Raw genomic sequence first — 14,055 nt, forward strand, 5'->3', positions numbered from 1 at the left:
TTTCAGGCAACCTCACTCTTTACCTGCCTCTCTCTCTCTACCTGTCTGTGTGTCTCTCTCTACCTGCCTGTCTCTTTCTACATGTCTCTCTCTCTCTACCTGTCTCTCTGTCTCTCTCGACCTGTCTCTCCCCTCTCTCTCTCTCTCTCTCTCTCTCTCTCTCTCTCTCTACCTGTCTCTCTGTGTCTCACTCTCTCTCTCTCTACCTGTCTCTCTCTACCTGTCTCCCTCTCTCTCTTTCAGGCAACCTCACTCTTTACCTGCCTCTCTCTCTCTACCTGTCTGTGTGTCTCTCTCTACCTGCCTGTCTCTTTCTACATGTCTCTCTCTCTCTACCTGTCTCTCTGTCTCTCTCGACCTGTCTCTCCCCTCTCTCTCTCTCTCTCTCTCTCTCTCTCTCTCTCTCTCTCTCTACCTGTCTCTCTGTGTCTCACTCTCTCTCTCTCTACCTGTCTCTCTCTACCTGTCTCCCTTTCTCTCTCCCTCTCTCTCTTTCAGGCAACCTCACTCTTTACCTGCCTCTCTCTCTCTACCTGTCTGTGTGTCTCTCTCTACCTGCCTGTCTCTTTCTACATGTCTCTCTCTCTCTACCTGTCTCTCCCTCTCTCTCACACTCTCAATCTGTCTCTCTCTCTCTCTCTCTCTCTCGCTACCTGTCTCTTCCTCTCTCTCTACCTGTCTCTGTGTTCCTCTCTCACTCTCTCTACCTGTCTCCCTCTCTCTCTATCTGCCTCTCCCTCTCTCTTGAGCTGTCTCTCACTCTCTCTACGTGTCTTTCCCCCCTCTCTCTACCTCTCTCTCTCTTTACCTGTCTGTCTCTCGCTCTCTTTACCTTTCTCTCCCCCCTCTCTCTCTCTCTACCTGTCTCTCTCTCTCTATCTGTCTCTCTCTCTCTCACTCTCTACCTGTCTCTCTCTCTTTCTACCTGTCTCTCTCTCTCTCTCTCTCCACCTGTCGCGCTCTCTCTCTATCTCTCTCTCTCTACCTCTTTCTCTCTCTACCTGTCTGTCTGTCTGTCTGTCTCTCTCTACCTCATTCTCTCTCTACCTGTCTGTCTCTCTCTCTCTCTCTCTCACACCACCTGTGTCTCTCTCTCTCTCTTCCTATCTTTCTCTCTCTACCTCTCTCTCTCTCCACCTGTCTGTGTGAATCTCTCTGCCTGTCTGTCTCGCTCACTCTCTCTCTCTCTCTGCCTGTCAATGTCTGTCTCTCTACCTGTCTCTCTACCTGTCTCTCTACCTGTCTCTCTACCTGTCTCTCTACCTGTCTCTCTCAACCTGTCTCTACCTCTTTCTCTCTCTACCTCCCTCTAGCTACCTGTCTGTCTGTCCCTCTCTCACTCTCTCTACCTGTCACTCTCTCTCCACCTGTCTCTCTCTCTCTCTCACTCTCTCTACCTGTCACTCTCTCTCCACCTGTCTCTCTCTCTCTCTCTCTCTCTCTCGACCTGTCTCTCTACCTGTCTCTCCCCCCCCCCCTCTCTCTCTCTCTCTCTCTACCTGTCTGTCTCTCACTCTCACTCTCTCTACCTGTCTCTCTATCTCTCTCTCTCTATCTGTATCTCCCTCTCTCTCTACCTATCTCTCTTTCTCTCACACTCTCTCTCTACCTATCTCTCTCTACCTGTCTCTCTCTCTCTCTCTCTCTCTCTACCTGTCTCTCTCTCTCTACCTGTCTCTCTCTCTCTACCTCTTTCTCTCTCTCTCTCTACCTGTCTGTCTCATGCACGCTCTCTATCTGTCTGTGTCTCTCTGTCTACCTGTCTGTCTCTCTCTTTCTACCTATCTCTCTCCCTCTACCCTCCTCTCTACCCTCCTCTCTACCCTCCTCTCTACCCTCCTCTCTACCCTCCTCTCTACCCTCCTCTCTACCCTCCTCTCTACCCTCCTCTCTACCCTCCTCTCTACCCGTCTCTCTCTCTCTCAACCTCTCTCTCTGTCTCTCTCTATGTGCCTCTCTCTCCCTCTTCCTGCCTCTCTCTCCCTCTTCCTGCCTCTCTCTCCCTCTTCCTGCCTCTCTCTCCCTCTTCCTGCCTCTCTCTCTTTCTCTCAACCTCTCTCTCTCTACTTGTCTCTCTCTTTCTATCTGCCTCACTCTCTCTCTCTGTCTCGACCTGCCTCACTCTTTCTGTCTCGACCTGCCTCACTCTCTCACTCTACCTGCATCGCACTCTCGACCTGCCTCTCTCTCTCTACCTGTCTGTGTGTCTCTCTCTACCTGTCTGTCTCTTTCTACCTGTCTCTCTCTCTCTCTCTCTCTCTCACACTCTCAACCTGTCTCTCTCTCTCTCTCTCTCTCTCTCTACCTGTCTCTCTCTCTCTCTCTACCTGTCTCTCTATCTCTCTCTACCTGTCTCTCTATCTCTCTCTCACTCTCTCTACCTGTCCCCCTCTCTCTCTCTATCTGCCTCTCTCTCTCTCTTGAGCTGTCTCTCACTCTCTCTATGTGCCTTCCCCCCTCTCTCTACCTCTCTCTCTCTCTACCAATCTGTCTCTCGCTCTCTTTACCTTTCTCTCCCCCCTCTCTCTCTCTACCTGTCTCTCTCTCTTTCTACCTGTCTCTCTCTCCACCTGTCGTGCTCTCTCTCTATCTCTCTCTACCTCTTTCTCTCTCTACCTGTCTGTCTGTCTCTCTCTCTCTACCTCTTTCTCTCTCTACCTGCCTGTCTGTCTGTCTTTCTCTCTCTCTCTCTATCTACCTGTCTCATTCTCTCTCTCTCTATCTACCTGTCTCTCTCTCTCTCACACCACCTGTCTCTCTCTCTCTTCCTATCTCTCTCTCGCTACCTTTTTCTCTCTCTACCTGTCTGTCTCTCTCTCTCTACCTCTCTCTCTCTACCTGTCTGTGTGTCTCTCTCCACCTGTCTCTCCACCTGCCTCTCCACCTGCCTCTCTCTCTCTTCCTATCTCTCTCTCTACATCTTTCTCTCTCTACCTGTCTGTCTGTCTCTCTCTACCTCTTTCTCTCTCTACCTGTCTGTCTGTCTGTCTCTCTCTCTACCTCTCTCTCTCTACCTGTCTGTGTGTCTCTCTCTGCCTGTCTGTCTTGCTCACTCTCTCTCTCTCTCTCTCTGCCTGTCTATGTCTGTCTCTCCACCTGTCTCTCCACCTGTCTCTCCACCTGTCTCTCCACCTGTCTCTCTCTCTCTCACACCACCTGTCTCTCTCTCTCTCACACCACCTGTCTCTCTCTCTCTACCTCTTTCTCTCTCTACCTGTCTGTCTGTCTGTCTGCCTGCCTGTCTCTACCTCTTTCTCTCTCTACCTGTCTGTCTCTCTCTCTCTACCTCTCTCTCTCTACCTGTCTGTGTGTCTCTCTCTGCCTGTCTGTCTTGCTCTCTCTCTCTCTCTCTCTGCCTAAGTCTCTCTCTCTACCTGTCTCTCTACCTGTCTCTCTCTCTCTCTCTCACCCCCGTCTCTCTCTCTCTCTCTCTCTCTCTCTCTCTCTCTCTCTCTCTCTCTCTCTCTCTCTCTCTCTCTCTCTCTCTCTCTCTCTACCTCTCTCTCTCTCTCTCTCTCTCTCTCTCTCTCTCTCTCTCTCTCTATCTCTCTCACTCTCTCTCTCTCTCACCACCTGTCTCTCTCTCTCTTCCTATCTCTCTCTCTCTCTCTCTCTCTACCTCTTTCTCTCTCTACCTCTTTCTCTCTCCACCTCTCTCTCCACCTGTCTCTCCACCTGTCTCTCTCTCTCTCACACCACCTGTCTCTCTCTCTCTCTTCCTATCTCTCTCTCTCTACCTCTTTCTCTCTCTACCTGTCTGTCTGTCTGTCTGCCTGTCTCTACCTCTTTCTCTCTCTACCTGTCTGTCTGTCTGTCTCTCTCTCTCTACCTCTCTCTCTCTACCTGTCTGTGTGTCTCTCTCTGCCTGTCTGTCTTGCTCGCTCTCTCTCTCTCTCTCTCTCTCTGCCTAAGTCTCTCTCTCTACCTGTCTCTCTACCTGTCTCTCTCTCTCTCACCACCTGTCTCTCTCTCTCTTCCTATCTCTCTCTCTCTCTCTCTCTCTCTCTACCTCTTTCTCTCTCTACCTGTCTGTCTGTCTCTTTCTCTCTCTACCTGTCTGTCTGTCTGTCTCTCTCTCTCCACCTGTCTGTGTGAATCTCTCTGCCTGTCTGTCTCTGTCTCTCTGCCTGTCTATGTCTCTCTCTCTACCTGTCTCTCTCAACCTGTCTCTATCTCTTTCTCTCTCTACCTCCCTCTAGCTACCTGTCTCTCTGTCCCTCTCTCACTCTCTCTACCTGTCACTCTCTCTCGACCTGTCTCTCTACCTGTCTCTCCCCTCTCTCTCTCTCTCTCTCTCTCTCTCTCTCTCTCTCTCTCTCTCTCTCGCTACCTGTCTGTCTCTCACTCTCACTCTCTCTATCTGTCTCTCTGTCTCTCTCTCTCTCTCTCTATCTGTATCTCCCTCTCTCTCTCTACCTATCTCTCTTTCTCTCACACTCTCTCTCTCTACCTGTCACTCTCTCTCTCTACCTGTCACTCTCTTTACCTGTCTCTCTCTCTCTACCTGTCTCTCTCTCTCTACCTCTTTCTCTCTCTCTCTCTCTCTCTCTACTTGTCTGTCTCTCTCTCTCTACCTGTCTGTGTGTCACTCTCTCTACCTGTCTGTCTCACGCGCTCTCTCTCTCTATCTGTCTGTGTCTCTCTGTCTACCTGTCTGTCTGTCTCTAACCTCCTCTCTACCCTCCTCTCTACCTGTCTCTCTCTCTCTCTCTTTACCTATCTCTCTGTCCCTCTCTCACTCTATCTGTCTCACTTTCTCTCTCTACCTGCCTGTCTCTCTCTCTCTCTCTCTCTCTCTCTCTCTCTCTCTCTCTCTCTCTCTCTCTCTTTCTCTCAACCTCTCTCTCTCTGTCTCTCTCTCTCTATGTGCCTCTCTCAATCTACTTGCCTCTCTCTCCCTCTACCTGCCTCTCTCTCCCTCTACCTTTCTCTCTTTCTCTCAACCTCTCTCTCTCTCTACTTGTCTCTCTCTCTCTATCTGTCTCACTCTCTCTCTGTCTCGACCTGCCTCACTCTTTCTGTCTCGACCTGCCTCACTCTCTCACTCTACCTGCATCACACTCTCGACCTGCCTCTCTCTCTCTACCTGTCTGTGTGTCTCTCTCTACCTGTCTGTCTCTTTCTACCTCTGTCTCTCTCTACCTGTCTCTCTACCTGTCTCTCTCTCTCTCTCACACTCTCAACCTGTCTCTCTCTCTCTCTCTCTACTTGTCTCTCTATATCTCTCTACCTGTCTCTGTGTCCCTCTCTCACTCTCTCTACCTGTCTCCCTCTCTCTCTACCTGCCTCTCCCTTTCTCTTGAGCTGTCTCTCACACTCTCTACGTGTCTTCCCTCCCTCTCTCTACCTCTTACTCTCTCTACCTGTCTGTCTCTCGCTCTCTTTACCTTTCTCTCCCCCCTCTACCTGTCTCTCTCTCTCTACCTGTCTCTCTCTCTCACTCTCTACCTGTCTCTCTCTCTCTCTCTCTCTCTCTCCACACCTGTGGCGCTCTCTCTCTTCCTATCTCTCTCTCTACCTGTCTGTCTGTCTCTCTCTCTACCTGTCTGTCTGTCTCTCTCTGCCTGTCTGTCTTGCTCACTCTCTCTCTCTGCCTGTCTATGTCTCTCTCTCTGCCTGTCTATGTCTCTCTCTCTACCTGTCTCTACCCCTTTCTCTCTCTACCTGTCTCTACCCCTTTCTCTCTCTACCTGTCTCTCTCTCTCTCTCTCTCTCTCTCTCTCTTGACCTGTCCCTCTCTCTCTACCTGTCTCTCCCCCTTACTCTCTCTCTCACTCTCTACCTGTCTCTCTCTCTCTCTCTACCTGTCTCAATCTCTCTCTCTCTCTCTCTCTCTCTCTCTCCCCTGTCTCTCACTCTCTCTCTCTACCTCCCTCTCACTACCTGTCTCTCTGTCCCTCTCTCACTCTCTCTCGACCTGTCTCTCTACCTGTCTCTACCTGTCTCTCCTCTCTCTCTCTCTCTCTCTCTCTCTCTCGACCTGTCTCTCTCTCTCTCTCACTCTCTCTACCTGTCTCTCTCTCTCTCTCTATCTGTATCTCCCTCTCTCTCTCGACCTATCTCTCTCTCTCTCTCTCTCACTCTACCTGTCTGTGTGTCACTCTCTCTCTTTCTCTACCTGTCTGTCTCGCCAGCTCTCTCTCTCTACCTGTCTGTCTGTCTCTCCCGCTACCTGTCTCCCTCTCTACCTGTCTCCCTCTCTCTCCCCCTCTCTCTTTCAGTCAACCTCACTCACTGTCTCTCTCTCTCTCTCTCTCTACCTCTCTCTCTCTCTACCTGTGTGTGTGTGTCACTCTCTCTCTACCTGTCTGTCTCACGCTCTCTCTCTCTCTCTACCTGTCTCTCTCCCTCTCTACCTGTTTCTGTGTCCCTCTCTCACTCTCTCTACCTGTCTCCCTCTCTCTCCACCTGTCTCTCTCTCTCTCTCTCTCCACCTGTCTCCCTCTCTCTCTCTACCTGTCTCTCTCTCTCTCTCTCGACCTGTCCCTCTCTCTCTCTCTCCCTGTCTCTCCCCCTCACTCTCTCTCTCTCTCTCTCTCTCGACCTGTCTCTCTCTCTCTCTCTCTCTCTCTCTCTCTCTTGACCTGTCCCCCCCCCCCCCTCTCTCTCTCTCTCTCTACCTGTCTCAATGTCTCTCTCTCTCTACCTATCTCTCCCTCTCTTTCTCTACCTGTCTCTCCCTCTCTCTCTCTGACTTGGGGGAGGGGCGATGGAGGTGGGATAGGTGGAAGGCCGGAGTGGGGTGGGGGCGGAGAGGTCAGGAAGAGGATTGCAGGTTAGGAGGGCGGTGCTGAGTTGAGGGAACCGACTGAGACAAGGTGGGGGGAGGGGAAATGAGGAAACTGGAGAAATCTGAATTCATACCTTGTGGTTGGAGGGTTCCCAGGCGGAAGATGAGGCGCTCCTCCTCCAGCCGTCATGTTGTTATGTTCTGCCGGTGGAGGAGTCCAAGGACCTGCATGTCCTCGGTGGAGTGGGAGGGAGAGTTAAAGTGTTGAGCCACGGGGTGGTTGTTTTGGTTGGTCCGGGCGGCCCGGAGGTGTTCTCTGAAGCGTTCCGCAAGTAAGCGGCCTGTCTCCCCAATATAGAGGAGGCCACATCGGGTGCAGCGGATGCAATAGATGATGTGTGTGGAGGTACAGGTGAACTTGTGGCGGATATGGAAGGATCCCTTGGGGCCTTGGAGGGAAGTGAGGGAGGAGGTGTGGGTGCAAGTTTTACATTTCCTGCGGTTGCAGGGGAAGGTTGGCTGCTTGGCTACTCTCACTCATTCCTGATGAAGGGCTTATGCTCGAAACGTCGAATTCCCTATTCCTGAGACGCTGCCTAACCTGCTGTGCTTTAACCAGCAACACATTTTCAGCTGTGATCTCCAGCATCTGCAGACCTCATTTTTTACTATCTATACCTATACCTATCTCTCTCTCTCTCTCTCTACCTCTTTCTGTCACTCTCTCGAACTGTGACTCTGTCACTCTCTACCTGTCTCTCTCTCTGGATGTCTCTCTCTAGATGTCTCTCTCTAGATGTCTCTCTCTCTCTCTCTCTCGATTTGTCTCTGTCTCTCCCTGTCTCTCGACCTCTCTCTAACTCTACTTGTCTCTCTGTCCCTCTCTCACTGTCCCTCTCTCACTCTCTCTACCTGTCTCCCTCTCTCCCTCTACCTGTCTCTCGCTCTCTCTCTCTCTCTACCTGTCTGTTTGTCACTCTCTCTCTACCTGTCTGTCTCGCGCTCTCTGTCTCTCTCTACCTGTGTGTGTCTCTCTCAACCTGGCTGTGTCTCTCTCTCTACCTGTCTCTCTACCTGTCTCTCTACCTGTCTCTCTACCTGTCTCTCTACCTGTCTCTGTCTCTGTCTGTCTGTCTCTCTCTCTCCACCTGTTTCTCTCTCTACCTCTTTCTCTCTCTACCTGTCTGTCTCTCTCTCACTCTACCTGTCTGTCTCTCTCTCACTCTACCTGTCTGTGTGTCACTCTCTCTACCTGTCTGTCTCACGCATGCTCTCTCTCTCTCTCTCTCTCTCTATCTGTCTTTGTCTCTCTGTCTAACTGTCTGTCTGTCTCTTTCTACCTATCTCTCTCTCTCTCTCTCTACCCGTCTCTCTACCCGTCTCTCTCTCACTCTCTCTACCTGTCTCACTTTAGCTCTCTACCTGTCTCTCTCTTTCTCTCTACCTCTCTCTCTCTGTGTCTCTCTCTCTCTCTCTCTCTCTCTCTCTCTCTCTCTCTCTCTCTCTATCTGCCTCACTCTCTCTCTCTGTCTCGACCTGCCTCACTCTCTCACTCTACCTGCATCACACTCTCGATTTGCCTCTCTCTCTCTCGACCTGTCTCTCTCTCTCTACCTGTCTCTGTGTCCCTCTCTCACTCTCTCTACCTGTCTCGCTCTCTCTCTACCTGCCTCTCTCTCTCTCTTGAGCTGTCTCTCACTCTCTCTACGTGTCTTTCCCCCCCCTCTCTCTACCTCTCTCTCTACCTGTCTCTCTCTCTCACTCTCTACCTGTCTCTCTCTCTCTTTTGAGCTATCTCTCACTCTCTCTACATGTCTTCCACCCCACCTCTCTCTCTCTCTCTCTCTCTCTCACACTCTCTACCTGTCTCTCTCTCTCTTGAGCTATCTCTCACTCTCTCTACGTGTCTTCCCCCCCTCTCTACCTCTCTCTCTCTACCTATCTCTCTCTCTCTCTACCTGTCTCTCTCTCTCTCTACCTGTCTCTATCTCTCTCTCTCTCTACCTGTCTCTATCTCTCTCTCTCTACCTGTCTCTATCTCTCTCTCTCTCTACCTGTCTATCTCTCTCTCTCTCTCTACCTGTCTCTCTCTCTCTCTCTACCTGTCTCTCTCTCTCTCTACCTGTCGCGCTCTCTTTCTCTACCTGTTTCTCCCCCTCTCTCTCTCTCTCTCTCTACCTGTCACTCTCTCACTAACTGTTTCATTCTCTCTCTCTTTCTCTCTCTATCTACCTATCTCTCTCTCTCACACTACCTGTCTCTCTCTCTCTTCCTATCTCTCTCTCTACCTCTCTCTCTACCTGTCTGTCTGTCTCTTTCTAACTCTTTCTCTCTCTACCTGTCTGTCTGTCTTGCTCACTCTCTCTCTCTCTGCCTGTCTCTGTCTCCCTCTCTACCTGTCTCTCTACCTGTCTCTCTCTCTCTCACTCTCAACCTGTCTCTACCTCTTTCTCTCTCTACCGCGCTCTCTCTGTCTCTCTCTCTCTCGACCTGTCTCTTTCTCTCTACCTGTCTCTCCCCCTCACTCTCTCTCTCACTCTCTACCTGTCTCTCCCTCTCTCTCTCTACCTGTCTCTCCCTCTCTCTCTCTCTCTTCCCCGTCTCTCACTCTCTCTCTCTCTCTCTCTCTCTCTCTCTCTCTCTACATCCCTCTCGCTACCTGTCTCTCTGTCCCTCGCTCACTCTCTCTACCTGTCACTCTCTCTCTACCTGTCTCTCTCTCTCTCTCTCTCTCTCTCGACCTGTCTCTCCCTCCCTCTGTCTCTCTCTCTCTCTACCTGTCTCTCTCTCCACCTGTCGCGCTCTCTTTCTCTACCTGTTTCTCCCTCTCTCTCTCTCTACCTGTCACACTCTCACTACCTGTCTCATTCTCTCTCTCTCTCTTTCTCTCTCTATCTACCTGTCTCTCTCTCTCACTCCACCTGTCTCTCTCTCTTCCTATCTCTCTCTCTACCTCTTTCTCTCTCTAACTGTCTGTCTGTCTGTCTCTCTCTCTCTACCTCTTTCTCTCTCTACCTATCTGTCTGTCCGTCTCTCTCTCTCTCTACCTGTCTGTGTCACTCTCTCTCTCTAACTGTCTGTATCGCGCACTCTCTCTCTCTGCCTGTCTATGTCTCTCTCTCTCTGCCTGTCTATGCCTCTCTGTCTACCTGTCTCTCTACCTGTCTCTCTCTCTCTCACTCTCTCTACCTGCCTCCCCCTCTCTCTCAACCTGTCTCTCCCCCTCACTCGCTCTCGCGCTCTCTCTCTCTCTCTATCTACCTGTCTCTCTCTCTCTATCTACCTGTCTCTCTCTCTCTCTCTCTACCTGTCTCTCTCTCTCTCTCTACCTGTCTCTCTCTCTCCCTCTCCCTCTTTCTCCACCAGTGTCTCTCTCTCAACCTGTCTCTCTCTCTCTCTCCTCTCTCTCTCTCTCTCTCTCTACCTATCTGTGTGTCACTCTCTCTCTCTCTCTCTCTACCTGTCTGTCTCACCAGCTCTCTCTCTCTCTCTCTCTACATATCTGTCTCTCTCTCTACCTGTCTCCCTCTCTCTCCCTCTCTCTCTTTCAGTCAACCTCATTCTCTACTTGTCTCTCTCTCTCTCTCTACCTGCCCAACCCTCTCTCTCTGTCTCTACCTGCCTCACTCTCTCTGTCTCTACCTGTCTCTCTCTCTCTCTCTCTCTCTCTCTCTCTACCTGTCTCTCTCTCTCTCTCTCTCTTGACCTGTCCCTCTCTCTCTCACTCTACCTGTCTCTCCCCCTCCCTCTCTCTCACTCTCACTCTCTACCTGTCTCTCTGTCTCTCTCTCACTCTCTCTACCTATCTCTCTCTCTCCCTCTCTCTCTCTCTACCTGTCTCTCTCTCTCTCTCTCTCTCTCTCTCTCTCTCTCTCTCTCTCTCTCTCTCTCTCGACCTGTGACTCTCTCTATCTCTGTCTCTCTCGATCGACCTGTGACTCTCTCTCTACCTCTTTCTGTCACTCTCTCGAACTGTGACTCTGTCACTCTCTACCTGTCTCTCTGTCTCTCTCTCTACCTGTCTCTCTAGATGTCTCTCTCTCTCTCTCTCTCGATTCGTTTCTGTCTCTCCCTGTCTCTCGACCTCTCTCTCTAACTCTACTTGTCTCTCTGTCCCTCTCTCACTGTCCCTCTCTCACTCTCTATACCTGTCTCCCACTCTCCCTGTACCTGTCTCTCTCTCTCTCTCTCTCTCTCTCTACCTGTCTGTTTGTCACTCTCTCTCTACCTGTCTGTCTCACGCTCTCTGTCTCTCTCTACCTGTGTCTCTCTCTCTCAACCTGTCTGTGTGTGTCTCTCTACCTGTCTCTCTACCTGTCTCTCTACCTGTCTCTGTCTCTGTCTGTCTCTCTCTCTCTCTACCTGTCTCTCTCTCTCTCTCTCTCCACCTGTTTCTCTCTCTATCTGTCTGTCTCTCTCTCACTCTACCTGTCTGTGTGTCACTCTCTCTACCTGTCTGTCTCACGCGCGCTCTCACTCTCTCTCTCTCTCTATCTGTCTTTGTCTCTCTGTCTAACTGTCTGTCTGTCTCTTTCTACCTATCTGTCTCTCTGCCCCTCCCTCTGCCCCTCCCTCCCTCTGCCCCTCCCTCCCTCTGCCCCTCCCTCCCTCTTGCCCCTCCCTCCCTCTGCCCCTCCCTCTCTCTGTCCCTCCCTGTGCCTCTCTCTCTCTCAACCTCTCTCTCTCTCTACATGTCTCTCTTTCTCTCTCTCTCTCTCTCTCTCTCTCTCTACCTGTCACTCTCTCTCTCTACCTGTCACTCTCTCTCTCTACCTCTCTCTCTCTCTCTCTACCTCTCTCTCTCTCTCTCTACCTCTCTCTCTCTCTCTCTACCTCTCTCTCTCTACCTCTCTCTCTCTACCTCTCTCTCTCTACCTCTCTCTCTCTACCTCTCTCTCTCTCTACCTCTCTCTCTCTGTCTCTCTCTCTGTCTCTCTCTCTATGTCTCTCTCTGTCTGTCTCTCTCTCTCTTACTCTATCACTCTCAATCTCCTTCTCTGTCTCTCTCTACCTCTCTCTCTCTCTCTCTCTCTCTCTCTCTCTCTCTCTCTCTCTCGACCTGTGACTCTCTCTATCTCTGTCTCTCTCGATCGACCTGTGACTCTCTCTCTACCTCTTTCTGTCACTCTCTCGAACTGTGACTCTGTCACTCTCTACCTGTCTCTCTGTCTCTCTCTCTACCTGTCTCTCTCTCTACCTGTCTCTCTCTCTACCTGTCTCTCTCTACCTGTCTCTCTAGATGTCTCTCTCTCTCTCTCTCTCGATTCGTTTCTGTCTCTCCCTGTCTCTCGACCTCTCTCTCTAACTCTACTTGTCTCTCTGTCCCTCTCTCACTGTCCCTCTCTCACTCTCTATACCTGTCTCCCATTCTCCCTGTACCTGTCTCTCTCTCTCTCTCTCTCTCTCTCTCTCTCTCTCTCTCTCTCTCTCTCTACCTGTCTGTTTGTCACTCTCTCTCTACCTGCCTGTCTCACGCTCTCTGTCTCTCTCTACCTGTGTCTCTCTCTCTACCTGTCTCTCTACCTGTCTGTCTCTGTCTCTCTCTCTCCTCTCTCTCTCTCCACCTGTTTCTCTCTCTACCTCTTTCTCTCTCTATCTGTCTGTCTCTCTCTCACTCTACCTGTCTGTGTGTCACTCTCTCTACCTGTCTGTCTCACGCGCGCTCTCACTCTCTCTCTCTCTATCTGTCTTTGTCTCTCTGTCTAACTGTCTGTCTGTCTCTTTCTACCTATCTGTCCCTCTGCCCCTCCCCTCCCTCTGCCCCTCCCTCCCTCTGTCCCTCCTCTCTCTGTCCCTCCCTGTGCCTCTCTCTCTCAACCTCTCTCTCTCTCTACATGTCTCTCTTTCTCTCTCTACCTGTCACTCTCTCTCTCTACCTGTCACTCTCTCTCTCTACCTCTCTCTCTCTTTCTCTCTACCTCTCTCTCTCTCTCTCTACCTCTCTCTCTCTCTCTACCTCTACCTCTCTCTCTCTCTCTCTCTACCTCTCTCTCTATCTCTCTCTGTCTCTCTCTCTCTCTGTCTCTCTCTCTCTGTCTCTCTCTCTCTGTCTCTCTCTCTCTGTCTCTCTCTCTCTCTGTCTCTCTCTCTCTCTCTCTCTCTCTGTCTCTCTCTCTATGTCTCTCTCTCTCTTACTCTATCACTCTCAATCTCCTTCTCTGTCTCTCTCTCTCAGTTTCTCTCTACCTGTCTCTCTCTCTCGACCTCTCTCTCTCTCTCTCTCTCTCACCCTGTCTCTCTCTCTACCTGTCACTCACTGTCTGTCTCTCTCTGTCTCTCTCTTTCTCTCTCTCTGTTTCTCTCTGTCTCTCTGTCTCTCTCTACCTGTCTCTCTGTCTCACCCTGTCTCTCTCTCTCTCTCTCTCTCTCTCAGTCTCTCTCTACCTGTCTCTCTCTCTCACCCTGTCTCTCTCTCTCTCTCACCTTGTCTCTCTCTCTCTCTCTACCTGTCTCTCTCACTCTCTCTCTCACTCTCTCTCTCTCACTCTCTCTCTCACTCTCTCATTCTCTCTCTCATTCTCTCTCTCATTCTCTCTCTCACTCTCTCTCTCACTCTCTCTCTCACTCTCTCTCACTCTCTCTCACTCTCTCTCACTCTCTCTCACTCTCTCTCACTCCTCTCACTCTCTCTCACTCTCTCTGTCTCTTTCTCTCTTTTCCTCTGTCACTCTCAATCTCCTTCTCTGTCTCTCTCTCTGTCTCTCTCTTCTTGTTTCTCTCTCTCTCCCTAGCTGTCTCTCTCTCTCTCTGTTTCTCTCTCTCTCTCACTCTGTCACTCTCAATCTCTTCTCTCTCTCTCTCTAGCTGTCTCTCTCTCTCTAGCTGTCTCTCAATCTCCCTCTCTCTCTGTCTCTCTCTCTTCTTGTCTCTCTCTCCCTAGCTGTCTGTCTCTCTCTCTCTGTTTCTCTCTCTCTCTCTCTCACTCTGTCACTCTCAATCTCCTTCTCTGTCTCGCTCTGTCTCTCTCTACCTGTCTCTCTCTCTCTGTCTCTCTATCTGTGTGTGTGTCTCTCTCTGTCTCTCTCTTTCTTTGTCTCTCTCTCTGTCACTCTCTCTCTCTCTCTCTGTTTCTCTCTCTCTCTCACTCTGTCACTCTCTCTCTCTCCCTGTCTCTCTCTCTCCCTGTCTCTCTCACTCTAGCTGTCTCTCTCTCTCTCTCTCTCTCTCTCTCTCTGTCTCTCTATTTCTCTGTTACTCTATCTCTGTCTCTCTATCTCTCTACCTGTGTGTCTCTCTCTCTCTGTCTCTCTCTTTCTTTGTCTCTCTCTCTCTGTCACTCTCTCTCCCTCTCTCTCTCTCTGTTTCTCTCTCTCTCTCTCTCTACC

This window comes from Hemiscyllium ocellatum, chromosome 8 (assembly GCF_020745735.1).
Source record: "Hemiscyllium ocellatum isolate sHemOce1 chromosome 8, sHemOce1.pat.X.cur, whole genome shotgun sequence".
NCBI classification, from domain to species: Eukaryota; Metazoa; Chordata; class Chondrichthyes; order Orectolobiformes; family Hemiscylliidae; genus Hemiscyllium; species Hemiscyllium ocellatum.